This window comes from Styela clava, chromosome 2 (assembly GCF_964204865.1).
Source record: "Styela clava chromosome 2, kaStyClav1.hap1.2, whole genome shotgun sequence".
Classification (NCBI taxonomy): Eukaryota; Metazoa; Chordata; class Ascidiacea; order Stolidobranchia; family Styelidae; genus Styela; species Styela clava.
In genome coordinates, this window is record NC_135251.1 from 25,197,364 (window position 1) to 25,224,790 (window position 27,427).

The window sequence follows — 27,427 nt, forward strand, 5'->3', positions numbered from 1 at the left end:
TTGTGGTGCTATCTGAGTTATGCGCGCATAAGACGGTCCCTTAGTTGGGCAACTTTTTTTTTGAGTTTTAAACTCGGCGTATTTGCGAATAAATACGGAACTATATTTGTTTAAAAAATGGTTAATTAATCAGGTGAAGGTTCGATTTAATGATGTGAAATACCAAGATACTAGGTTTAGTTTTAACTTGCTCATATAAATACTTTTAATTGCTAATACATTATATTATCGCTAGAAAACCTAATAATTTTACGATAACTAACTCTTGGTTGGAAGAATTTAGATTTGCGCGTATGAACTTTTTCAGAAAATGTCTAAGAAATTTCGATGCCAAGGCTTTTTCAATCGAAATCAAATAGACATGGACACACTATATGCACAAATGAACCTAAGTTCTACAAGGAGAATTTGCAAACATCATGCGATAATATATCTTGGAGAAAAATCTTCAACACACGTCAACACGGTTTTTGTGATATCATATAATAGCTTAGCATCTTTAAGGAAATGTTTTAAAAAATGGAAAGTCATAGATCTGACAAAATACCGAAACTTATGCCTTTTTAATAAAACAAACTAAGCACTGTTGCAATCTCTCCCCATAACAAAAAGGCGGTATGCGATACTGTTGTATAAAATATACCAAGTAACCCAATAGTAAACGAAAGAAATCTAATGAAAATCCTAATTTATGATCTGATTTATTTAATATTTGTACATTACTTTCTATTGTGACCACTTGTAACACAAACATTTGTATAACTTATGTGTTTATCCTTACAGTTGAATCTCATGTGAATAGCAACACAAAGATCTTATTTGCATCAGATTATTTAACAAATATTCTTGCTGTTGATTGTAATAAATTTGAAGGTAATCTTTGGAGTGTAACAATTGCAGGGAACAAATTAGTTTTTACTTTGCGTGAAAGTAAACATGAGTAGAAATCTTATACTTTAAGTCCCCGTTTCGAGAAACATCAAATGCGTTAAATGAGACAAAAAAAACATAGTAGCATTGTGTTTCCAGCGCAATCAGTCACGCACAAAATAACAGATGTCAAAATCTAATAAAATGAAATAAAATCCAAATTGTGTGAAATTTGATACCAAAACGGATACCTTGGTGTACTTAGTTTTGATCAGTTCTTACTAATATTCACTACAGTAAATATTTTCATAATACAACGTTTATTACAAAAAAGTCTCAAATTTTTCAGGGATTCGATGGATCGGAGTGTTTACACCAACACCATATCCAACAGCGGAAGATCTTCTTGGCGTCAGAAATACTTTGATTGATTCGAATGTGACATCGCCTCTAAATTTTTCTCAATGCCACTGCCGAAAATTGGATTGTTTGACTCATATTATATCCACTCATCCTATTATAGAAAGTTATAGCAAATAAATATTCAGACGCATAACAAAAAATATTCACCAATTTCACTGTTTGTTTGATTGACAATGTTTGGAATACTTGCTTTATTTACTATCGGATCTGAAAAACTGATTGCTCCATTGGTTGTAGCAGAATAAATTGCAACAAACAGTAAACTTCAATTATTCATTAGATTTATTAGTGATACTTCTGCTGCTGTTTTTCGGTAACCAATTGAGAGATACGTGGCTTCGATTCAAAAGGGGCAATTCTCACTCGCCATTCTCGCATTGGAGTCACGTTCAGTTGAGCAGGTAAAGCCATACTTCAAATAGTCATCAGACCAAGTTCTTTTCTTGAATGACATATTTAACGAAAAAATCCTCGGAATTGCAAAGAGTTTTTGTAGGAAAGAAACGTTGAACCAATCTGAAAATTGTGGTGTAATCTTAGATACCAGTACGCCGGGTCGAAATGACTTGGAGGTCATTTGTGATATTTTTTATAGCTTGACAATTGACTACTCTCGAAAACATTCCATCTGGAGATTTAGATGCCAGATATCAGACTGAAGAAGGTATCTATCAAGAAAAGTTAAATATAATTTGATCTTATTTGCAATTGGGTATTAAAGAGTTTCCCAAAATTGCCGTACCCCATTTCGAAGGGCAAGCGTTCTCATAATTACTTATTGAAGTATTCCATTAGTTTAGCATGTATACTTCATACATCAAATACGTTCATAAATACTTGCTTGAGACCAGTCTACATTCTCATTTGGTGTCAAACCACATTTGTAATAAATGAACGAGGTTGGATGGCTATGGACATCTATAACCACAGTAATGCACGCTGTTAGAAATAGGATGCATGTCAACATAATGCAGTTTAAACAACCTTCTTCCAGCAAGATTTTCAGAATTATATCGTCAGATGTAAGTCATTCCATGTAGATATCAGACGGGATAGAAAATGACGTTTTCAGAGATACTACATGATTTCTACAGCTTTGTTTACAATTCTCTTCCATGTACTGTTATATATCTGCACATTTTCTAGGTGTACTTTACAGTTGCAAAGCTTTAGGTTTTCGCAAAAAAAACGGCAGAATATAATTCAGAAAATAAAAATCACTCTGAAATTAATGACTTTCGAAATCAAAATTTTAGAAAATTTACAGTAAGGAATATCGATCACGACATTCTTCATTCCATCATATTATATGATACTACGTTTCAAAATCCTTACTGCAAGAATATTATTTGACTGTTTTATTATGCTTTGAAATAAATACCCAGAAAAGAGAAATGTTCATAAAATTAAACGAAACCATGCAGTAAAACGAAATTCGGCATCTTTTCATTATTATGGCGGTAGGCAATTGGCACGGATATAAAACCTATAGTTACGCCGTGGAAAATTCTGTTGCATTTCTAATGCTAATTTTACTTCAAGCATATATATGTTTGCTCATTTGTTCAACTAAAGCTAATTCATCACGAGTTTATTAAAATTTGTGATAAAGCCAATAAAGCTTTCAAAGTAAGTTCATATATATATCTGGAATTGAGTTAAGTAAATATTTGTGTGAAATACATACTCTTGACATATCAAAAGTTTTATATGTATTGCAAAAAAACAATTCGTAGCATGAATTGGTGAGAGATATCACAAAGTGTGGTTCAAATCATTGTCAAAGTAGTGCCGGGCCTTTTTCTCCCCCTTGTACCCGAATAAGGAGAGGAAATATATATAAGAAGTCCACTTTGAACAAATCAATGAATCGCAGTGGTTATGAATATTATTGGTCAAAATTTATTCGGAGTGCATCATCTTTCAAATCAATAAAGTGTGACTTCGTTTAACTTATTTTATATACACTGTAACAAAGACATCGAGAGCAAAATCATTGAGGGTCATCGGTCAAAAATTTGGGTGTGGTCAACAGAAGCAGCCTCAGTCAAGGCAACTTCATTACATATTCTTATCGATACCACCGATGTGGATTACTTCGCGTTGAGACTTGATTTGCTATTTGGAATTGAAAATGTTGAATGATTAGATAACGAACTTTGTGGTGAGTTACGCGTCAAAATAATTCGTGTCCCAATTGTATGATTGTCACCTCATGTGAATACCGTAATCATTTGCTCCAAGATATATATATATATATATATATATATATTCTATAATCTATATGATAACAGTTCAGTTGGAATAGTGGGAATTTGGTAAATGTGAGACAAATGCCCTAAAATGGCACAAATTAGAAAACGGCATTTTTAGACACCGTGAGCTACGGGTACTGTGTCATTGTTATCATTGTACATTCGTACCCATCTTCGGACATTGCTCTTTCAAAATGGAATAAATAATAAATACTTTTTTAGAATAAAAACGAAGACTTCTGCATATTTCAGAGAAAAAATTTGTTTTTCATTCTCGTTCAATCTGACTAATTTGTTTCTCTGTGGAACTAGAGATGAGTGGAATTCTATCAAACAAAAGTGGAACGCTGAGACACGAGACCTGTGGCAAATAAATTTATTAAAACCCTTTTTCCTGTTTTTACTAGCTATGATACACCAGGGACTCTATTGAGCCCACTTGCCTTTGAGTCACCAATCGTTTTACACAGTGCATAATATACTTTCTTTATTTTCTATCAGCTCTCTCTATCTGTATTTTTGTCTATTTAAACGGTAAAGAAAAATTAACATTTACATAAAATCGGCTTAGTTTTCATGGCATTATTTATAGGGTTTGAATCAGCAGAAATCGATTACAGCCACTTCAATGAACCGAGCTGATCTTAGATGACGCTGGAAGCAGAGTCCGATCCCAAACTTTGATTCAAGTTATATATATGTCGTCGTAAGGTACCAATATTTTCTATATTTGATTGAAGCTTCTCTTCGCGTAGGTAGGTGGAGAGAAAAGAGAGAAAGTAATTCACGTAAGGACGCATATTACAATATATATCATAGATGTGAAGTACGTTTTGGTAGGAGAGTGGGTACTGAAATGCTGATTGTGTAATTAGTTTGGGGTTTCTTTTTGGCTTGTAAGCTGTGTACATAGTAAAGTTACTTCCAACGTAAATGTACCGCCCTTGGAGATTGCATCGTGCGCTGCCTACATGCTCACATCATATTCAGTGTGATGCGAGATTGTAAGATGTTCAGAATGCCAGAAGTTATTGCATGAAGACTTTTATTTGGGGGTCCAAGTGACAGGACGTTTAGAATAGCCTACTTTCCATATTTCAAAGAATTTGATTCTATTCAATTATCTAGGAATTTTGGATTATATAAAGTCGATCAAGTTTCCAAGTAATGCCATTTTAAGGAACACTGAAGGAAAAGTGTGCGAAATGAACTAGAAAGTGCCTTGCTATATTTAAACAGCAATGGTCGAGGTCTAGGTGAAGTATAGGGTCCCATAGTAATCGGGGAAAAAATGAATAAATTCAATAAAGCTGCTCTGGCTGCTGCCGTTGACCATCTATGTTAGAGTCGTCAAACCCAGTGGCCCGCGTGGTATTATTCGAATCGCAATGTCCTTCACAAATCTGAGCCTTTATTGAAACTTCTAATAAAAAATGTCGTTCAAACGCACGAGAAGCACCACCTAGCTATCGAAAGCTTCTTTTATGTCCATTTATGGTCGTTATTGCTAGTGAGACATGTTTGAATTTATTTTTATCGTCTGCCATGTATTTCAATCTGTTTTCCTGTATTTTTTTTCTGTGAAGCTAGAAGAAGCAGTTTCATGACCTCAATATTTGACAGCATTCACTTCTACGAGCAATTTTTTTTCAAGGATGAACCAAGGAAAATCCTCCGTAAGACTAATTTCTGACAGCCTCGTGAAAAATCCGTTCCGCATTTCTACATCGTCCATTGCACTTATGATTGACAAACTTGTTGGATAAACGCAGTGCCATACTTCCCATAAATATTTATGTGTGGTTAAAACTTTTAACTTTACTGTATCTTCGTATTTTCATTGTTCTAATAATTTAGGTGCTTTGTTTGTTTTTCCTTTTATCTGTAGTCGGTGAAACTAGAATATAACTACCATGTCAAGTGGACCGCGCAATCATTCGTAAACTAAATGTGGCTCTTCGTCCATAATGGTTGGACAACCCTGATCTATGTTATGAGCTTATGAGGCCACACTTCAATGGTGAAAAAGATGATGCACCTCGAAATAAGTTTGAGACCAATCATATTAATAACTCATTTGATATTGGTCATGAAGGTTAATAACAGTACAGGGAGCACCAGCACAAATGTGGCAACAATACTCCATAATAGACTCCATCTTCAGATTGGTATCTTTTGTTCAAATCATCAAATGAAGTATTTTCGAAAGTTGTCAGGTGATAAAAATTATCACAAAATGACCTCGAAGGCAGTGCAAAATTTTAAGAAATATTATTATTATGGGTGAGTTACTAATCGTCCTAAGCTTTGGGAATACGCTCGCCAACGCATCTCTAATTACTCTGTATGGGTTCGCAGGTTCGAATACCATGCGGGGATAGTTATGTGCGAAAGGATTGCTGGACTCCTCGCCACCGTAGGGTGATTCAAGTAACCGCTGATCGGATACGCCTTCCTCCACCAGCAAGTCCATGGTACCGAAGACAAATAACTAACTAATCACATACCCGACATGGAATGGAAACCGGACGAGAGGCCGTGGTTCGCCATATGGTACCCTTTATATACGTTGGTCCCAATCGACTTTTTATACCCCTTTTATAATATGACATAAATAGTTAATCAAACACGCTAGTACATTTCCCAATATATCTTTAAAAAGCTTATTTTCGTCGCTTTTCCACTAAAACGCGCCCGAATTACGTAGCGCAAATGCGTTCGACCATATGCCGGTAAGAAGAGAGAAATTTCAAAAAATTTCGAGATAAAGTTTCTCACTTTTAACGCTTGGTCAACACGTGATTGATATGCTAGAGAAAGAGTTTTCTTTTGGACGAGCTTTACGTCACCTTCAAAATAAAACAAGAGTGGGATTTGATTTTGAAGTGAAGTGATATTCGTTTTATCGAAGAGCATTTGATCGCGTGCTGTCTGGTATCTTTGTTTGTTTATTTATTATGAGCCGGAGAACGTTGCTCGCGCGTTCAAATTACTTCGTTTTCAACTAACAACAGATTCTTTGTTTATTTTTAAGCTTTGAAATATTCATACAAATAAAATTGATCTTGTATCAAAATAAAAATTATACATTAAAAAAAAATATGATGACGTCACCGTAATTAAGAACACTCGGATCAAGCATGGATGATTTAAACTCAAACATTTTGAGTTTTGAAATTGGTTTTGTTCACATGCAGACCACTATGCATACTATTGACCCCCCAAAATACATTTAATTTAGCCATAATCTCAAATTATGACACAGGTACGTCACCGTAATTAAGAACACTCGGATCAAGCATGGATAATTTAAATTCAAACATTTTGAGTTTTGAAATTGGTTTTGTTCACATGCAGACCACTATAAAATATTATTGACCCCCCAAAATGCATTTAATTTAGCCATAATCCCAAATTATGACACAGGGCACCACTTTATTACCAGGCCGATCCTATAGCTTATTTGAAAATACAATGTTAATAATGACATAGTCAACATCTCGCAGGGATTCAGTGGATCGAAGTGTACACACCAACACCATATCCATCGGCAAAATACCTTTATGACATTGGGAATACTTTAATTGATTTGAACGACATCACGTCTAAATAATTCTCAATGCTCAGATGTTATGAGTGCTTCTCAACGAAATAATGCAACGACGCAAATATTACATTATCTGACGGTTCTTATGACTTATAATTATCTACTCATTTTATTATAGAACAATGTAGCAAATAAATATTCAGACATAGGCTATGATAGAATGTTTCTTTTAGAATAGTAACGTAGATTTCGGCAGGCCTGGAACGCATTGTTTTTAACTTTTGTATGGTCTTATGCGATCGCTTCATTGTGGAAGTGGGAATAAGTTGAAAGCGATCAAATGAAAGTCGAGCCCTCGGACAAAGTAACAAAATTTGTCGCAATGCCGCAGGAACGCTTATTAATGCTTTACATATTATCAGTGATTCGTTATGTCACAATCCGAAACATACCTACCGTAAATACTTTTGGGTCATTGATTTTATTGTTCGTTTGATAAACTTTGTTTAGAATACTTTCCATATTTACTATCTATTTTGAAGGTAGGTTACCACGGAAAATTTATTTTCGAGAATTTGATTCTATTTAATTATCCAGGACTTTTGGTTTACGAAAGGTCGGCTAAGTTTTCAAGAAATGAGGGATTTTTGAGGAACACTGAGGAAAAGTGTGCAAAATAAACTAGAAAGTGTCTTACTATAAGTAAACAGCAAAGTTCTAGGTTAAATATCGAGTCCTGTAAGAATCAGGAACAAATTGAGAAAAATGGATTTATTTAAAAATCGTTGCCTTAACTGCTGCTGCTGTTAACCATCGAAGTTTTAAGTCAATGTGACTCAACACTTCATTGGTGAAAAAAATGACGCATCCCGAAACAAGTTTGAGACCAGTCATATTTACAACTCTGGATATTGGTCATGAAGCTTAATAACAGTACTGGGAACGCCAACGCAAATGTTGTAACGATACTCCATACAGCGGCAATTAAGTGAATAGTTCAAGAAATGCTCTAATTTGCAATCATTGTTCTATTTGGCTTAAAAAAGGCTCTTCACCCCTTTGATTATAATCTGAACCAGACCTTGTAATATCTTTCATCAAATTATGCGAGGAATTGTTTTTACGACCCATATATAAATATACAACTTTTAATGATATGTCAACAATATATTTTATATAAAAAGATGTCTGACATGAAACGTTACTAAACTTGAGATATATGAACATTGACAGCTTTTATCTCGAAAGTTATTGACATCGTTATGAATTAATTTAGTCCGAGGAAATGAGTAAACTCATATATTATAGTTAAAATAAAATTAGCTTCAGGAATGAAACAAAATTTTTCACGGCGTGACCGAGTTTTCCTTTAACTTATATCCGTGCCAATTGTATACCGTCATAATATTACGCTTTTTTTTATTTATACAAAGCATATTGAAATATCTAAAATAATATTCTTTCAGTTGTGATTTTGGAACCTAGTTTTGTAAAGTGGGACCTCGAAGCAATATATCTTGTGGAAACCCGAAAACATAATTGCAATTAAAATTTGTGATACGATTCAGCGGGTTCGTGCGAACCCGTTATTGGAATGAACGCGTTCTTGTTTTAGACGTTAAACAAATGCAACACCGTAGTTAACGATTACGATTATATTTGGCGTTCCGTAGAACCTGTTGTTGGAGGTCGATACAAGAGAAAATCCATTTTTAAATAATAAAAATTTTACAATTGATCCAATAGGTGCTGTGAAGTTTCATTTTACAAATTACTATTATTCGGAGTGAGTCACCGTGAAAATAAGATTTTTTAGTTTGAAGGACATTTAATCATCCCATTTCCGTGGCCGGAACATGCTTTTGCTTAGTTCCAGAAACAGATCAAATGTGCTAATAAATAAATTTGAGTGTGAATATAACCAATATTGCAGGGGAAGATGGGGCACGTTGGGACATGGGGCACAGTGGAAAATCAGCTCTCGCGCTGATACTATATCCGCAATCCTGTCCGCGGTTCGATGTTTCAATCCGCCCATCGGTCAGTTACAACGTCCCCGCGAACGGACAACGGACGGGTAGAGCGGCGCAAGTTATGAGGTGAAATTGGTTTTGGGAAGTTGAAACTAAAATTTCACGGTTCCAGTTTTTTTTTCTACCTTAGCTTTTCCAACATGACAAACCACCGTCTGATATTTTTCATTTTTTCAATAATATTTTCAGATTTAGATTCGAGGAAGGAAATATTCAAATTTGTTTGCGAATTTTTTTGTCAAAATATTTGAACTATTTCAGTTGAACATTGATTTCAAAAATATTGAATCTTCAAATTTGAAGTCTCCCTGTTCGTTAGACGATTATGCAGATTTATTGCTTATTTTTAAGGGCTCACTTCGTTGAATTTTGACAGACTGACCCACTGTGCCCCAGGGTCTGACCGAATGTGCCCCACAAGTGGGGTACAGTGGGACACTTAACAGACGTTTTTCAAAGCATTTTGGTAGTAAGATGTGTGTAAGAATTTCTTATTCGCTGAATAAAATCTACATTTACCCCACTATGCATTAGTCCCGCCAAACTAAATTTTTTATCACCAGGTGTACCCAAACAAAACGTTGTAGCTCATGATTAACTTCAATATCAAGTCTCTCATCATTAAGTTCCAGTCAGTAATTTGCCTAATTTATAATACAAAATATCGAGTTAAATGGAGAGTGAATAGCCTTTCCCCTTAACTTGTCGTTATTCAGTGATAATGCATCTATCGATCCAAACTTTTCGACAACTAGTATTGCATTGTATTTCGCAAATTCGAGTCGAGTCCGTATACAGTCGCCAAATTAGTGGGCGCTTTGTCTATGATTCATGTTTTTTTGAAGAGAAAATTTAACAGTTCGATGATTGAAATCTATCCATCTTGATTTTTCTCAAATACCGATGGGCCGATTATAGAGTGGCTTTTATTTATTTTCAAAAATAGCACATTGCTCGCTTGTACGTATGGTGCTCTAAAATCTAATCTATTACCTAATCGATTCCTCTACCAGTTTAGAGTCGATGTATCGGTATCGGGTATCGGTATCGGCAATATCGGCTATTTTTTCGGTATCGGTCATGTATCGGTATTGGCTGAATTAATACCGATATTTCCGATATATTAACCTTTTAGATACGATCCAGAATGTTTTAAAAGGTAAGTTAAAATATTACTTTTTAATTTATTTTTTTGTCCAGACAGATCGGGAACTATGAGCCATGCATGTCTACACCCCCGCGAGTGGTAACGAGAATATGATTCGCCTGTTTTTAAATATTTACTAGCAGAACCAGCTCATCTAATTTGACTTTTTTTTTGCTGCCAACTTTTTATATTGACATTTTTAATACATATTACATATTAATTATGAAGAAATATATCAACACGACACAGAAAAGAGAGCAACTAGGCGCTCAGTTTTAAATCATACAGTGGAATCGAAGTCCTTTTTACAGGACATGCACTGTTTGGCACAGTTATAAATGCTGTTTATCGTCAAGCGCGAGTGTCATTCAGTCCATGGACATCGTTAGGCTAAATTCCGACGCAATTATCTCTCTACACAGGTATTAAATATTGTGATTATAGTAATTTTAATTTTGTTCAAATACACAATTTCTTTATAGATTTATTGATGTGGCCGCCTAGTATCATACGTGGTATAGGTATTTCTAGTCGGCACTGATTGATATCCTTTAATTTTGGCTGTAATTGTCGCGACGATCACGATTAAACACAAAATAAAATATTTGCATATATTCGATATTCTTTTAAACACAAAAAACGATATTCGAAGGTCGCGATATTAATAATAAATTGGAATTGGACATCTCGGCATATGAGTTTTCTAATTGGACACCGAGATTACTAGCGTCAGTGTACAATGCATCCGAATCAGTTAATGCATTCGGATACCAAACATCAATTTCTTATGTGATATATCTTTTTTTCAATCTGAAATATCGGTGACAAAAGTGGTATCGGTACATCTCTAGTTTAGACCCGTTTTATGGTGGTCATCCGTTATTACCCGTTGCATATCCATTTATATATAGGTGAGGTTTAGAATATCAATATTCCGGTTCCGGATTCCGGATTCCGGTTCTTCTTTGAACGACATTTTCTGTCTTTGAAGTCGTCTTTTTCTAAAGCTTCCGGTTTTTGAATGTATACTACCATTACGATTGGAGACCACATGGGTGGTTTGTTGTTGTATAGATGTTATAGATTCCATTTTAACATATTATAGTAATTAGACGTATTGATGTACAGCCTAATTCTAAACTGCTCTCTGTGTCCTAAAGTACCACTAAGAACGGGTATATAAATGAACATCTTCCATCACTCAATGCTGTATGCATCAGATAAATGCTGATGACACACTTTTTTATACAACCACAAATTTCTCTATAATTTGCATTTACGTGGTTTTTAAATTATAGGTGAATTTCAATAATCAAAATATATGAAGTTACAACACATTTTATCTTCTAAAACAATATCATTTTCTTTTATTCGCGAACTTTTCAAAGTTATTTGCTATTATACTGTATATATACTACGTTGTCGAGTTTAAGGAAATGTTAGGTATAGTCATAACATAAGGTGATTATTATTCACTACTCAGCTACTATCAAAAGGCGGTAGACATAAACGGTAAAGTGTTGAAGGTACCGATTAGGTATTTTTCATATGTTAGTACTCTAGATATAAACTCTGCATAAGTAACAATTTAATTAGTATATATGTATATGTCAACACATATTTAAACTTCACCTGCTGTGTACCAGTATATCATAATCCTAATTATTCATTAAAACACATAAAGACACAAATCTTTGAAAAGGTTTGGCTTTTAATAGACTTATACTCAAAAATCTGAATTCGGGTAAATTGAAAATGGTTTGAAAATAAAAATTAAACTCGGATTCCGAATCGAACAATAAAATTATTTGTAATAAGCATTAAGGTGAACAAAATGATTTAAATAACAAATTCAGTCGAACAATGTGTATTTGGCAGCAGAGCCTTCTATCTCTAACTTAAAATCATTTATAAACCCATATGTTTGTCTGTTTATTCACAATATTCTTTCAAGAAAAACTCAATCTACGCCCTGACCCGGAATACCTTGTGCGACTTATAACTTCGTACCTGTTCTCACTTCCTTATGCACTTTAAAATAATTTCTTTGGATTATCTTATAATTTTGATGAATTTCTGCAACAACAAACGTTTCATTTCGACATTCTGGCACGGCTTATTTTATATTTACTTAAGACTCGCAACAATTCTTTAATCGCTCGATTTCTACCTTTTCATATGGTTTCGACCTCGCAAGCAAATGGCTTTACATTCCATAACTCAAACCTATAGACAGTGCTTTGATATGTAAGGCCGATGAAAATTCTTTTTTTAAAATAAAATAAGACATCGTCAAATACCAACCAAGTCAGACTACGTTGGTTTTCGGGACCTAGCTAAAAAAAACTGGATTACGCGGCGTTAAGTCGGCTCTGCGTTTCGTCACTACTGTCACATGGCCGACGCGAGTGTTTTTACTAAAATAAAGGCACAAAGCGTTAGAAAAGGGGTTGGAATTTCGGGATACCAACCCCATCTAAAAAAAACTCAAAAACGTTACTCCATTAGATACAAATATACGCTAAAATTGTTCTGTGAGCCGCACGGAATGTATCAGCATGACAGAGTTTGGACCACCCTGGTCTACCTTATCAAGAAACTCCCGACTTTGCTGACCAATATATCGTTGAAATGCGATCGTGGAACCGCCACATAGTGTAAATAGTTTATTGGTCCAATTGTTGAAGAGAATAGAAATTTTTTCAAAATAAAAATGCAGCAACAAGGTAAATACTAGAAAGCAAAAACCACAACATTTTGAGAAAACGACTCATAGGCTCATTTCGTGTCCAATAAATAAGTTTCATGGTTTCTTTTTAGTAAAGAAGGTTAATATGATACTTGAAGACAAAAAATAAGTGAACATTTTGAAGTTTGAGTCGTCTGTTGAACTCGTAATATTTTAATAAATACCGATAAATTATATAAAATTCTGCTCTAAAATTTCTGTGATGCCCCTCCTTGCTTGATGCCCTATATATATATATATATATATATATTTTATACAATATGAATTTTTTCTTTTATTTTTTCAAATTTGGTATACTGTTCCTTGAATTGACACATATTAAATTTGTATTGCAAAAACTATGCAAGTTTTACGAAAAATCAACATTGAACCGTGCATACAGAATCTGCCTACTCATTTAGAAACTGGCTATACACTCTCAGCAGTACTCGACCTGTTGTGATATCAGATTTTCCGCAAACAAGAAAATTTATAAACAAATATATTGTTACTAAGAACTGTTCTATATCAAAAGTTATCAACTAGAAATCAAGCTAAAAATATTTACCGTCTTTATTACCGCAGACAAAAAATCAACATTGAACCATGCATATACAGAAACTGTATTAATTTAGAAACTGATTATACACTTATACCAGGGGTGTGCAACCTTTATTACAGGAGAGCCAGGTACAAGTAACTGGGTGAAGCCGCGGGCCGCACCTAGAAACTCTACCTACGAAAGGCTCTGGATACGAAAAGTCCGAATTACGATCATTTTTATCGTAAAAATATTGCTACGGCTATCGTAAGATTTTCTACATACGAACGGCCGAAAACTTAAAAATATGTGCAGTGATATTTGTTTATCTTAGAAAAATTTAATGCAGTGCTTGAATAAGCAATGTCCAATTCGAATTTAAAAATCGAATATCGCGACCTTCGAATATCGTTTTTCGTGTTTATAAGAATATCGAATATGGCGCACATATCCTAGCGCCGTCGTCCACGTTTTGATTTGAAATATTTTACAATTATTGACCCGTTTTTTCCCCGCGGGCAAAGCGAAATTTAGTGAGAAGACGATGATACAATAAAAAAATTTGAATTGCATGTGTGTGTGCTCATTATCGAAAATTACGTTCTCTCTCAGCGGTCAGCTTTTGCCGCCTCCTCCCACTCTCTGCGGTCTTCGTTTAGCGTAGCCTAGTATACCCAACGCCAAAGATAAACAAACATACCGTTCGTAGTGTTTTTATTCGGATTTCTCTGTTCTTTCTTATTTCCATATGTACCTTCTTTATTTATTATGCAGTAATTTAAGTCTAACATGTATTTGTTGCGGGTTCTAACCATTATTATGATTTATACAAATGTTATGTCCATTTTGTAGGGGCTTAGACCGTTAGGGCATTTACAGGTAATCTGTGTCCCTACTTACGGAACTTTCTACCTACAAAGGAATTTACGAAACGAATAAATTTTGTAGATAGAGTTTATACTGTAGTTGCAAGCACAACTTTTTTATTGATCTTATGGCATTGTTAGGGGTTCTAGCAGAAATGTTGAGTTAAAATGCATAGATTTCTAATGAAAACAGATATTCAAATTTATTATCACACCGACTTTAAACGAATACAGTATAAGAAACATGTTTTTATAACATTTTTTTGTTTGTTTTTGGAACAGGATTTTGCTAGCTAGTTTTGCTAATATGACAGTAGCAGTCAAGTACTGGTATTGGCTTTGCGCCGCAAAGAGATTAGAATTGCTCGCACATACCAGATTAACTAAACTAAAAACTCGTTTCGCGAACACACTATTTAAAATCGGCACTTCTCCGCGGTCCGCACAATTTTTCCTTGCGGGCCGCATTTGGTCCGCGGGCCGCAGTTTACACACTCCTGACTTATACATATTTTAAAAGGTCATTTTGATATCACTATGAACAATACTCAACCTCTTTTGATATCAGATATTTCGCACACATGAAAATTCATAAAGAAATTTATTGTTACCAAGAACCGTTCTATATCAAAATTTATCAGCTAGAAATCAGGCTATAAATATTTACCGTCTTGATGACCGCAGGTTTTGTCAAAATTTTACTTGGCTGTTGAGTTATCAATGAAACTAATGTTTCTATTCTATCACCCTACTATTCTTAAAATAAATATTTAAAGCCTCACCGTTAGCATTGCCCCCTGGTATGTATATCGGTCATCGCCAGTTTTTCCTTGGATCCGAACTATGGAAAAACAAAATAATTAGCAGTTACCGACTGATAATGTTATCTAGAGACTGTAAACATTAGAAAAAAATTTTAAAGCGATTTCGCCATACTTCTCACACGTCTACATCACAATAGTAATAATGAAGTATTTGAATTTAGAAAGAGTTCAAGGATTAAAATATGAGGTACCGTGTCGGTTTGCAGAGATTGCATTATACGCATTAAAAAAGCGAGTTATCTTTGAATATTGAACACTAATACTGACTGTAAAGTTTTTATCCCGGTAAGAATCTATATTTATTCACAACAATTCGATAAATCGAAGATTTGCAAAATCCTTGGCAAAAGGGGGTAAAAGCGGCTTCATGAAATCACACGCAGTGTCTTCTGGTCCCCACATGTATCCGTGCGCCATACACACGTACAGCAGAAGTAGAAGTTTTATCACTATTGTCATCTCACTGGACTAATTGAGAACAAAGAAACATTTTAATAGGCGATACAAGAATGGCACCTAAATCTATATAATTGTCTTCAATCTGCACTTCGTTGTCGGTTGTCGGTTAGGTTGTCGACATTGGAAAGAAAAAAATGGGTACTCCTGAACCAAGATTGCGGGCACCGGAACGCAATATGTGTACCAGGTTAGGGTCCTGCCATATTTTCATTCCAATTTTCTTTATTTTAGTTCTATTCCAAGTTCGGTGACTAGCCAAGCGACTCTCGTAGTATTTGTGCCTGAAATTATGGCCTAACACTAATCTGGTACGAATACTACGTTCCGGTGTCCGCCATCTTGGTTCACATATTACAGGAGTACCTACCGAAAAATGTATGATTCAAGTATTGTACAGCGAATTGATCGGCCTCGTGTAGTCATATAGTAGGGGCGGTTGGGCGAAATATTTATTCATTCATCCAACATTAAAACTAACTACTTATCCATTCAGTAAGAACAACAAAAATATCAATTTTGTTTGAAAATTAACCCCACCTCGTTGCTCAAAAAGAATCCGCGATAATTCACTTTATACAAGGTAACGTACACCAACCTCTGATTCTAAACATTATATCTGATGCTTTACAGGCTGGAAATTCATTATTGCCAGAGGGCAAAACACAAAAGCATTACCTAATATTAAAAAATTATAATATATACACATCTACTGTAGGCTACTTGTGGTATTGCGACGAATTTTGTTATTTCTACCGAGTTTTCGACTTTCGTTTGTTGGCTCTCAACTTATTTCCACTTTCACAATTAAGCGATTGCGACTCCGATCCACTGAATCCCTGCAAGATATTATCTATGATGTTATTGACATTGTAATTTGAAATAAGACATGTTTGATATTTGTATGAAATAATCAACAATAAATGCGATACCATTTCACGTCACGCTTGTCTGATTTCCCCGGCAGCACAATACTCAAAACCACATTTCAAAGTTATACTTCGATTTCAGTTAACGCATTTGCTGTAACTTGAAACAGTTAATTTACAAATAAGTTGCTTAACTCGTTTTCATATACCTACGGTTGTGTATGAATAAAAAGCTAATTCGTTTCTTGCCATCTCCAAATCATAAACAAATTACCTTCAAAAATAATACAATCAATACAAACGATGTATGTTGAATAGTCGGTTGCAACCGTGATCTCCGTGTCGCCCTTTTCAATAGATTCAACTGTAACCGTACACACATGGATTATACAAACGGTTTTGTTACAACCATAGTGATAACAATCGAAGTAATTGATCACACTATATAGAAATATTGAATCAATCAGATTATAAAATGTTATTTTTCAACACTGCCTTCGTTGACTAATGACTTGCTTAGTTTATTAGATATCAGATATTGCTTTTTTGCTAAAAATGGATTCCAGTGCATAGTTACTTTTTTTATAAATCGAAAATTCTAGTATCTCGTCCGTTGGCCCAATGCCACATTTTCACATATATACTTACTTCCACGCAAGGCTGTATTCACAAAAAAAGCTCATTTTTCAGCTACCACTATCTGCTGCTTTTGAACATGTATATAATCGCCGTGATATCCTGATGAATTCCTTTTGAAAATAACACAATACCTTCTTGCGCAGCTGCTGTGTCATGGACGTGCGAAGAAACTCGAGAGTCTCTATGATCTGCGTCTTCTGTATTTTTAGAAATAGTTCCAATTTACATCTAATAAATCAGATAGTGTTTAACAACTGAGAACTCACGAATTCCTCGATATGTTGCTGTTTCCTTGGTTTTGAAAAGTGCGACCACGAATTTTTTAGGCTCAGATCTATGTTTGAAAATTTAAATAACGTGTAATAGACTGCATCGTCAAAATAGAATTATGAAGCTGCTTTAGATTCATTTTATATTAAGCTTTTTAAAACAATTTTTCTCATTATCTACTCAAAAAGAAATAGCAGGTGAACATCCAATTTTGTTAATGTGCTTCTCACAATCCTTCACAGGTTACACTCAACATTTATTTATCTGCACAATCGATATGCTTTGGCGCCCTAAAACAGAATGTTGCTGCCGCGGGAATGCGATGTCAAAATGCCCATTAAACTCAACAATATCATTATCATAGTAACTTACCCAGAATAATAATAGTTCTTAAAATGAAATTTCACGAATTCGGCCCGCGACGCCTCACTGAATTATATTAACAAAACAGCTTTATGGACGAATATATTCTTTACGTGACAAAATTTGTTTTGAGAAACTAAATTATACTATAACCTAACAAGTATATAATTCACAATCACTCGTTTATTGAGCCTATAATTGATTATAATTAGAGAAATGGCAACAGAACGTAAAAAAGTAGATGCTGAGCGCAAATGGTTTAATGACGCTGAAAATATTCAAAGGATCAGTCTTCGCGCACTGCTTGAAATTTCTGGGTGAAAAAATGTGATTCATTGGCCATTCCTTTGGTTTTTAACTTTCCAAAATACGTGCTACCCGCCAATGACTTGCAACCTTTAATTTTGGCCCGCAAACGACAAAAGTTTGCCGACCTCTGGTTTACACTTTAGAGCCAGTGAAGTTATACAGACATCCCAACACAAATCCTCGACCCACTGCCCTATCTCCCTCGACTTTCCTATTCTCGATCCTCTGCCCTGTTTCCCTCGCCCAACTGCTCCACCTCTCTCAACCTTCCTATCCTTGACCCACCGCCCTATCTCCCTCAACCTTCCTATCCTCGACCCACTGTCCTATTTCCCCCAAACATCCTATCCCCTTCAACCTCTTTATCCTCGACTCATAGACCTATCTCCCTCAACTTTTCTTTCCTCTATCCACTGCCTCTGCCTTGAATTTCCCACCCTCGACCCATTTTCCGACCTCCATCAAGTTACTTATCTTCGACCTACGACGCTATACCACTCAGCCCCTAACCTAACGGCGCTACAATCACGACTAGATCGTCAAAATGAACTCTACCATCTTGCAACCAACTTCCATGTTTTATAAATAAAATTAGAAAATTTTGAAAGGCCTTTCGATATCGACATACCTGAGTTCATTTTCCGAAACTCATTCAATGTCACTTGTATTTCGGTTCAAGGCAAAACGATGAGAAAATAATAAAATATTTGCACGCTTAGTCATTTTCAACGAATGTTCTGCCATATTCTGTTGTATATACAAATTTTATTTACGTGACTGAGAAGGCTGAAAAGTCGAAAACAGTCAAAAAAATAAGTCGCTCAGTGAGTGTAATCCCTTCCAAACTATTTTAGAGCCATGAAATGTTTTGTCGTAGCTAGCGTTACCAACTGCCCTTTAATTCAGCGTATAGTCTCAAAATTGACCTAATCTTATCTGCAACTTAATGAAGTTGCAAAGGACGCAGTTAGTACGTAATCTTTGGCATCGCTTTTACTATAAAATGTTCAAGAAAAATACTACCAGAGCACTATTGCTTATTTCGGATCAGCATCATATTTGTCACGAGACTGACGACATGGTCAATTATTAAGGGCATAAAACGGCCTGTTAAAATTTAGAAAACCGTTATTCCAAACAAAAAAACCATCAGTAGCCCAATTAGTAAAACATTTTTAAACTGCCAATTAAGGTTATTGTTTAATATTTGAGATTCCAGCCTACATATACGAATGCTGTCAATCATGTTTTGTCGAAGTACGATTGAATCATCTCATTGGCATACACGACCAGTATAACCCATGGAAGTTGGTCACAAGATAGTAAAGTTCAGTGTGGCGATCGGGACGTGAATAAAGCGCCGTTAGGTCAGGTACCGAATAGTATAGCACCGTAGGTCAAAGATAGGTAAGTTGTGGCAGATAGGGGAGTGGGTCTGAGGATAGCTAGGTTGAGGGAGATAGGACAGTAAGTCGGAAGGAGAGAGGTTGAGGGAGATAAAGCGGTGGTTCGAGAATGTGAAAGTTGGGGAGAAAGAGCCGAGGGTCGAGGATAGGAAAGTTGAGGGAGGTCGGGCAGTGTGTCATGGAGATAGGGCAGTGGGTCGAGGACAGTTTTAAGTGTTTAACGGGGTACTTTTGGCACGCAAACGACAAAAGTTTGCCGACCTCGGGTTTAGACTTCAGAGCCAGTGAAGTTACTGCCCCTTCTCCCTCAACCTTCCTATCCTCAACCGTCCTATCCTCGATCCACTGTCCTATTTCGCCCAAACTTCCTATCCCCTTCAACCTCTTTATCCTCGACTCATCGCCATATCTCCCTCAACTTTTATTTCCTCTATCCACTGCACTATCTGCCTCAAATTTCCCACCCTCGACCCACTTTCCGATCTCCATCAAGTTACTTACCTTCGACCTACGACGCTATACCACTCAGCCCCTAACCTAACGGCGCTACAATCACGTCTAGATCGTCAAAAAAAACTCCACCATCTTGCAACCAACTTCCATGTGTTATACTGGTCGAGTATGCCAATGAGATGATTCAAACGTACGTCGACAAAACATGATTGACGGCATTCGAAAACGTAGGCTGGAATCTCAATTGGTAATCAATAACCATAATGAGTGGCTTAAAAACGTGCTACTACATGCAGCTACTGATGGCGTCGGGTTTGAGGTGATTGTTTTTAAAATTTTGAAATGCCATTCGATATCGCAAACCTGAGTTCATTTTCCGAAACTCAATCGATGTCGCTTGTATTTCCGTTCAAGGCAAAACGATGAGGAAATATTAAAATATTTGCACGCTTGGTCATTTTCAACGAATGTTCTGCCATATTCTGTTGTATATACAAATTTCTTTTACGTGACTGAGAAGGCTGAAAAGTCAAAAACAGTCAAAAATATAAGTCGCTCAGTGAGTGTAATCCCTTCCAAACTATTTTAGAGCCATGAAATGTTTTGTCGTAGCTAGCGTTACCAACTGCCCTTTAATTCAGCGTATAGTCCCAAAATTGAGCTTATCTTATCTGCAACTTAATGAAGTTGCAAAGGACGCAGTTAGTACGTAATCTTTGGCATCGCTTTTACTATAAAATGTTTAAGAAAAATACTACCAGAGCACTATTGCTTATTTCGGATCAGCATCATATTTGTCACGAGACTGACGACATGGCCAATTATTAAGGGCATAAAACGGCCTGTTAAAATTTAGAAAACCGTTATTCCCAACAAAAAAACCATCAGTAGCCCAATTAGTAAAACATTTTTAAACTGCCAATTAAGGTTATTGTTTAATATTTGAGATTCCAGCCTACATATACGAATGCTGTCAATCATGTTTTGTCGAAGTACGATTGAATCATCTCATTGGCATACACGACCAGTATAACCCATGGAAGTTGGTCACAAGATAGTAAAGTTCAGTGTGGCGATCGGGTCGTGAATAAAGCGCCGTTAGGTTAGGTACCGAATAGTATGGCACCGTAGGTCAAAGATAAGTAAGTTGTGGCAGATAGGGGAGTGGGTCGAGGATAGCTAGGTTGAGGGAGATAGGACAGTAAGTCGAAAAGAGAGAGGTTGAGGGAGATAAAGCGGTGGTTCGAGAATGTTAAAGTTGGGGAGAAAGAGCCGAGGGTCGAGGATAGGAAAGTTGAGGGAGGTCGGGCAGTGTGTCATGGAGATAGGGCAGTGGGTCGAGGACAGTTTTAAGTGTTTAACGGGGTACTTTTGGCACGCAAACAACAAAAGTTTACCGACCTCGGGTTTAGACTTCAGAGCCAGTGAAGTTACTGCCCCTTCTCACTCAACCTTCCTATCCTCAACCGTCCTATCCTCGATCCACTGTCCTATTTCGCCCAAACTTCCTATCTCCTTCAACCTCTTTATCCTCGACTCATCGCCATATCTCCCTCAACTTTTCTTTCCTCTATCCACTGCACTATCTGCCTCAAATTTCCCACCCTCGACCCACTTTCCGATCTCCATCAAGTTACTTACCTTCGACCTACGACGCTATACCACTCAGCCCCTAACCTAACGGCGCTACAATCACGACTAGATCGTCAAAAAGAACTCTACTATCTTGCGACCAACCTCCATGTGTTATACTGGTCGAGTATGTCAATGAGATGATTCAATTGTACGTCGACAAAACATGATTGACGGCATTCGTACATCTAGGCTGGAATCTCAATTGGTAATCAATAACCATAATGAGTGGCTTAAAAATGTGCTACTAATTTAGCTACTGGTGGCCTCGGGTTTGAGGTGACTGTTTTTAAAATTTCGAAAGGTCATTCGATATCGACATGCCTGAGTTCATTTTCAGAAACTCATTCAATGTCCCTTGTATTTCCGTTCAAGACAAAACGATGAGGAAATAATAAAATATTTGCACGCTTAGTCATTTTCAACGAATGTTCTGCCATATTCTGTTGTATATACAAATTTCTTTTACGTGACTGAGAAGGCTAAAAAGTCAAAAACAGTCAAAAATATGAGTCGCTCAGTGAGTGTAATCCCTTCCAAACTATTTTAGAGTCACGAAATGTTTTGTCGTAGATAGCGTTACCAACTGCCCTTTAATTCAGCGTATAGTCCCAAAATTGAGCTTATCTTATCTGCAACTTAATGAAGTTGCAAAGGACGCAGTAAACGGCCTGTTAAAATTTAGAAATCTGTTATTCCCAACAAATTATATAAAATGTTGAAGAAAAACAGTATATACGGACCAGAACACTATTGCTTATTTCGGATCAGCATCATATTTGTCACGAGACTGACGACATGGCCAATTATTAAGGGCATAAAACGGCCTGTTAAAAATTAGAAATCTGTTATTCCCAACAAAAAACTGCAATTAAGGTTATTGTTTAATATTTGAGATTCCATCCTACATATACGAATGCTGTCAATCAAGTTTTGTCGACGTACGATTGAATCATCTCATTGGCATACACGACCAGTATAACCCATGGAAGTTGGTCGCAAGATAGTAAAGTTCAGTGTGGCGATCGGGTCGTGAATAAAGCGCCGTTAGGTCAGGTATCGAATAGTATAGCACCGTAGGTCAAATATAGGTAAGTTGTGACAGATAGCTGGGTTGAGGGAGATAGGACAGTAGGTCGAAAAAAGAGAGGTTGAGGGAGATAAAACGGTGGTTCGAGGACGTGAAAGTTGGGGAGATAGAGCAGTGGGTCGAGGATAGGGAGGTGGCGTAGTGGGCCGAGGATAGGATGTTTGAGGGAGCTAGGACAGTAGGTCGAGGATGGGAAAGTTGAGGGAGGTCGGGCAGTAGGTCAAGTATAGATAGGTAAGTAAGTAGATGGAGGTAGGGCAGTGGGTGTTTAAGTGTCTTCAACGGAGTAATTTTGGCCCGCAAACGACAAAAATTTGCCGACCTCTGGTTTAGACTTCAGAGCCAGTGAAGTTAAACATTCAACCCATCACAAATCCACCACCCACTGCCTTTTCCTATTCTCGATCTTCTGCCCTGTCTCCCTCGCCCAACTGCTCCACCTCCCTCAACCTTCCTATCCTCGACTCACCGCCCTATCTCCCTCAACCGTCCTATCCTCGACCCACTGTTCTATTTCCCATCCCTGGCTTGAATCTCAATTGATAATCAATAATCATAATGAATGGCTTAAAAATGTGCTACTAAATAAGCTACTGGTGGCCTCGGGTTTGAGGTGACTGTTTTTAAAATTTCGAAAGGTCATTCGATATCGACATGCCTGATTTCATTTTCAGAAACTCATTCAATGTCGCTTGTATTTCCGTTCAAGACAAAACGATGAGGAAATAATAAAATATTTGCACGCTTGGTCATTTTCAACGAATGTTCTGCCATATTCTGTTGTATATACAAATCTCAATTGATAATCAATAATCATAATGAATGGCTTAAAAATGTGCTACTAAATAAGCTACTGGTGGCCTCGGGTTTGAGGTGACTGTTTTTAAAATTTCGAAAGGTCATTCGATATCGACATGCCTGATTTCATTTTCAGAAACTCATTCAATGTCGCTTGTATTTCCGTTCAAGACAAAACGATGAGGAAATAATAAAATATTTGCACGCTTGGTCATTTTCAACGAATGTTCTGCCATATTCTGTTGTATATACAAATTTCTTTTACGTGACTGAGAAGGCTGAAAAGTCAAAAATATAAGTCGCTCAGTGAGTGTAATCCCTTCCAAACTATTTTAGAGCCATGAAATGTTTTGTCGTAGCTAGCGTTACCAACTGCCCTTTAATTCAGCGTATAGTCCCAAAATTGATCTTATCTTATCTGCAACTTAATGAAGTTGCAAAAGACGCAGTTAGTACGTTATCTTTGGCATCGCTTTTACTATAAAATGTTGAAGAAAAATACTACCAGAGCACTATTGCTTATTTTGGATCAGCATCATATTTGTCACGAGACTGACGACATGGCCAATTATTAAGGGCATAAAACGGCCTGTTAAAATTTAGAAAACCGTTATTCCCAACAAAAAAACCATCAGTAGCCCAATTAGTAAAACATTTTTAAACTGCCAATTAAGGTTATTGTTTAATATTTGAGATTCCAGCCTACATATACGAATGCTGTCAATCATGTTTTGTCGAAGTACGATTGAATCATCTCATTGGCATACACGACCAGTATAACCCATGGAAGTTGGTCACAAGATAGTAAAGTTTGGTGTGGCGATCGGGTTGTGAATAAAGCGCCGTTAGGTCAGGTACCGAATAGTATAGCACCGTAGGTCAAAGATATGTAAGTTGTGGCAGATAGGGGAGTGGGTCTGAGGATAGCTAGGTTGAGGGAGATAGAACAGTAAGTCGAAAGGAGAGAGTTTGAGGGAGATAAAGCGATGGTTCGAGAATGTGAAAGTTGGGGAGAAAGAGCAAAGGGTCGAGGATAGGAAAGTTGAGGCAGGTCGGGTAGTGTGTCATGGAGATAGGGAAGTGGGTCGAGGACAGTTTCAAGTGTTTAACGGAGTACTTTTGGCACGCAAACAACAAAAGTTTACCGACCTCGTGTTTAGACTTCAGAGCCAGTGAAGTACTGCCCTTTCTCCCTCAACCTTCCTATCCTCGACCCACCGCCCTATCTCCCTCAATCGTCTATCCTCGATCCACTGTCCTATTTCCCCCAAACTTCCTATCCCCTTCAACCTCTTTATCCTCGACTCATTGCCCTATCTCCCTCAACTTTTCTTTCCTCTATCCACTGCACTATCTGCCTCAAATTTCCCACCCTCGACCCACTTTCTGATCTCCATCAAGTTACTTATCTTCGACCTACGACGCTATACCACTCAGCCCCTAACCCAACAGCGCTACAATCACGACTAGGTCGTCAAAAAGAACTCCACCATCTTGCAACCAACTTCCATGTGTTATACTGGTCGAGTATGCCAATGAGATGATTCAAACGTACGTCGACAAAACATGATTGACGGCATTCGTAAATGTAGGCTGGAATCTCAATTGGTAATCAATAACCATAATGAGTGGCTTAAAAATGTGCTACTACATGAGCTACTGATGGCGTCGGGTTTGAGGTGATTGTTTTTAAAATTTTGAAATGCCATTCAATATCGACATACCTGAGTTCATTTTCCGAAACTCATTCAATGTGGCTTTTATTTCCGTTCAAGGCAAAACGATGAGGAAATAATAAAATATTTGCACGCGTACTCATTTTCAACGAATGTTCTGCCATATTCTGTTGTATATACAAATTTCTTTTACGTGACTGAGGAGACTGAAAAGTCAAAAACAGTCAAAATATAAGTCGCTCAGTGAGTGTAATCCCTTCCAAACTATTTTAGAGCCATGAAATGTTTTGTCGTAGCTAGCGTTGCCAACTTCCCTTCAATTCAGCGCATAGTCCCAAAATTGAGCTTATCTTATCTGCAACTTAATGAAGTTGCAAAGGACGCAGTTAGTACGTAATCTTTGGCATCGCTTTTACTATAAAATGTTGAAGAAAAATACTTTATACGGACCAGAACACTATTGCTTATTTCGGATCAGCATCATATTTGTCACGAGACTGACGACATGGCCAATTATTAAGGGCATAAAACGTTCTGTTAAAATTTAGAAATCTGTTATTCCCAACAAAAAACCATCAGTAGCCTAATTAGTAAAACATTTTTAAACTGCCAATTAAGGTTATTGTTTAATATTTGAGATTCCAGCCCACATATACGAATGCTGTCAATCATGTTTGTCGACGTACGATTGAATCATCTCATTGGCATACACGACCAGTGTAACCCATGGAAGTTGGTCACAAGATAGTAAAGTTTGGTGTGGCGATCGGGTTGTGAATAAAGCGCCGTTAGGTCAGGTACCGAATAGTATAGCACCGTAGGTCAAAGATATGTAAGTTGTGGCAGATAGGGGAGTGGGTCTGAGGATAGCTAGGTTGAGGGAGATAGAACAGTAAGTCGAAAGGAGAGAGTTTGAGGGAGATAAAGCGATGGTTCGAGAATGTGAAAGTTGGGGAGAAAGAGCAAAGGGTCGAGGATAGGAAAGTTGAGGCAGGTCGGGTAGTGTGTCATGGAGATAGGGAAGTGGGTCGAGGACAGTTTTAAGTGTTTAACGGAGTACTTTTGGCACGCAAACAACAAAAGTTTACCGACCTCGTGTTTAGACTTCAGAGCCAGTGAAGTACTGCCCTTTCTCCCTCAACCTTCCTATCCTCGACCCACCGCCCTATCTCCCTCAATCGTCTATCCTCGATCCACTGTCCTATTTCCCCCAAACTTCCTATCCCCTTCAACCTCTTTATCCTCGACTCATTGCCCTATCTCCCTCAACTTTTCTTTCCTCTATCCACTGCACTATCTGCCTCAAATTTCCCACCCTCGACCCACTTTCTGATCTCCATCAAGTTACTTATCTTCGACCTACGACGCTATACCACTCAGCCCCTAACCCAACAGCGCTACAATCACGACTAGGTCGTCAAAAAGAACTCCACCATCTTGCAACCAACTTCCATGTGTTAGACTGGTCGAGTATGCCAATGAGATGATTCAAACGTACGTCGACAAAACATGATTGACGGCATTCGTAAATGTAGGCTGGAATCTCAATTGGTAATCAATAACCATAATGAGTGGCTTAAAAATGTGCTACTACATGAGCTACTGATGGCGTCGGGTTTGAGATGATTGTTTTTAAAATTTTGAAATGCCATTCAATATCGACATACCTGAGTTCATTTTCCGAAACTCATTCAATGTGGCTTTTATTTCCGTTCAAGGCAAAACGATGAGGAAATAATAAAATATTTGCACGCGTACTCATTTTCAACGAATGTTCTGCCATATTCTGTTGTATATACAAATTTCTTTTACGTGACTGAGGAGACTGAAAAGTCAAAAACAGTCAAAATATAAGTCGCTCAGTGAGTGTAATCCCTTCCAAACTATTTTAGAGCCATGAAATGTTTTGTCGTAGCTAGCGTTGCCAACTTCCCTTCAATTCAGCGCATAGTCCCAAAATTGAGCTTATCTTATCTGCAACTTAATGAAGTTGCAAAGGACGCAGTTAGTACGTAATCTTTGGCATCGCTTTTACTATAAAATGTTGAAGAAAAATACTTTATACGGACCAGAACACTATTGCTTATTTCGGATCAGCATCATATTTGTCACGAGACTGACGACATGGCCAATTATTAAGGGCATAAAACGTTCTGTTAAAATTTAGAAATCTGTTATTTCCAACAAAAAACCATCAGTAGCCTAATTAGTAAAACATTTTTAAACTGCCAA

General features: G+C 36.9%; 1 protein-coding gene and 1 long non-coding RNA gene across 2 annotated transcripts in view; both read right to left on the minus strand.

The window, feature by feature from the left end:
• Positions 1-27,427, minus strand: part of LOC144419940 (MAM domain-containing glycosylphosphatidylinositol anchor protein 1-like) — a 363,818-nt gene that overhangs the window by 232,328 nt on the left and 104,063 nt on the right. The gene's annotated exons all lie outside the window — the stretch shown is intronic.
• Positions 1,224-16,912, minus strand: LOC144419966 (uncharacterized). Its single transcript, XR_013474400.1, has 3 exons — positions 16,834-16,912; positions 15,193-15,251; positions 1,224-1,809 (listed from the first exon to the last, which is right to left on the minus strand). It is a non-coding gene; the product is annotated as an uncharacterized LOC144419966 (long non-coding RNA).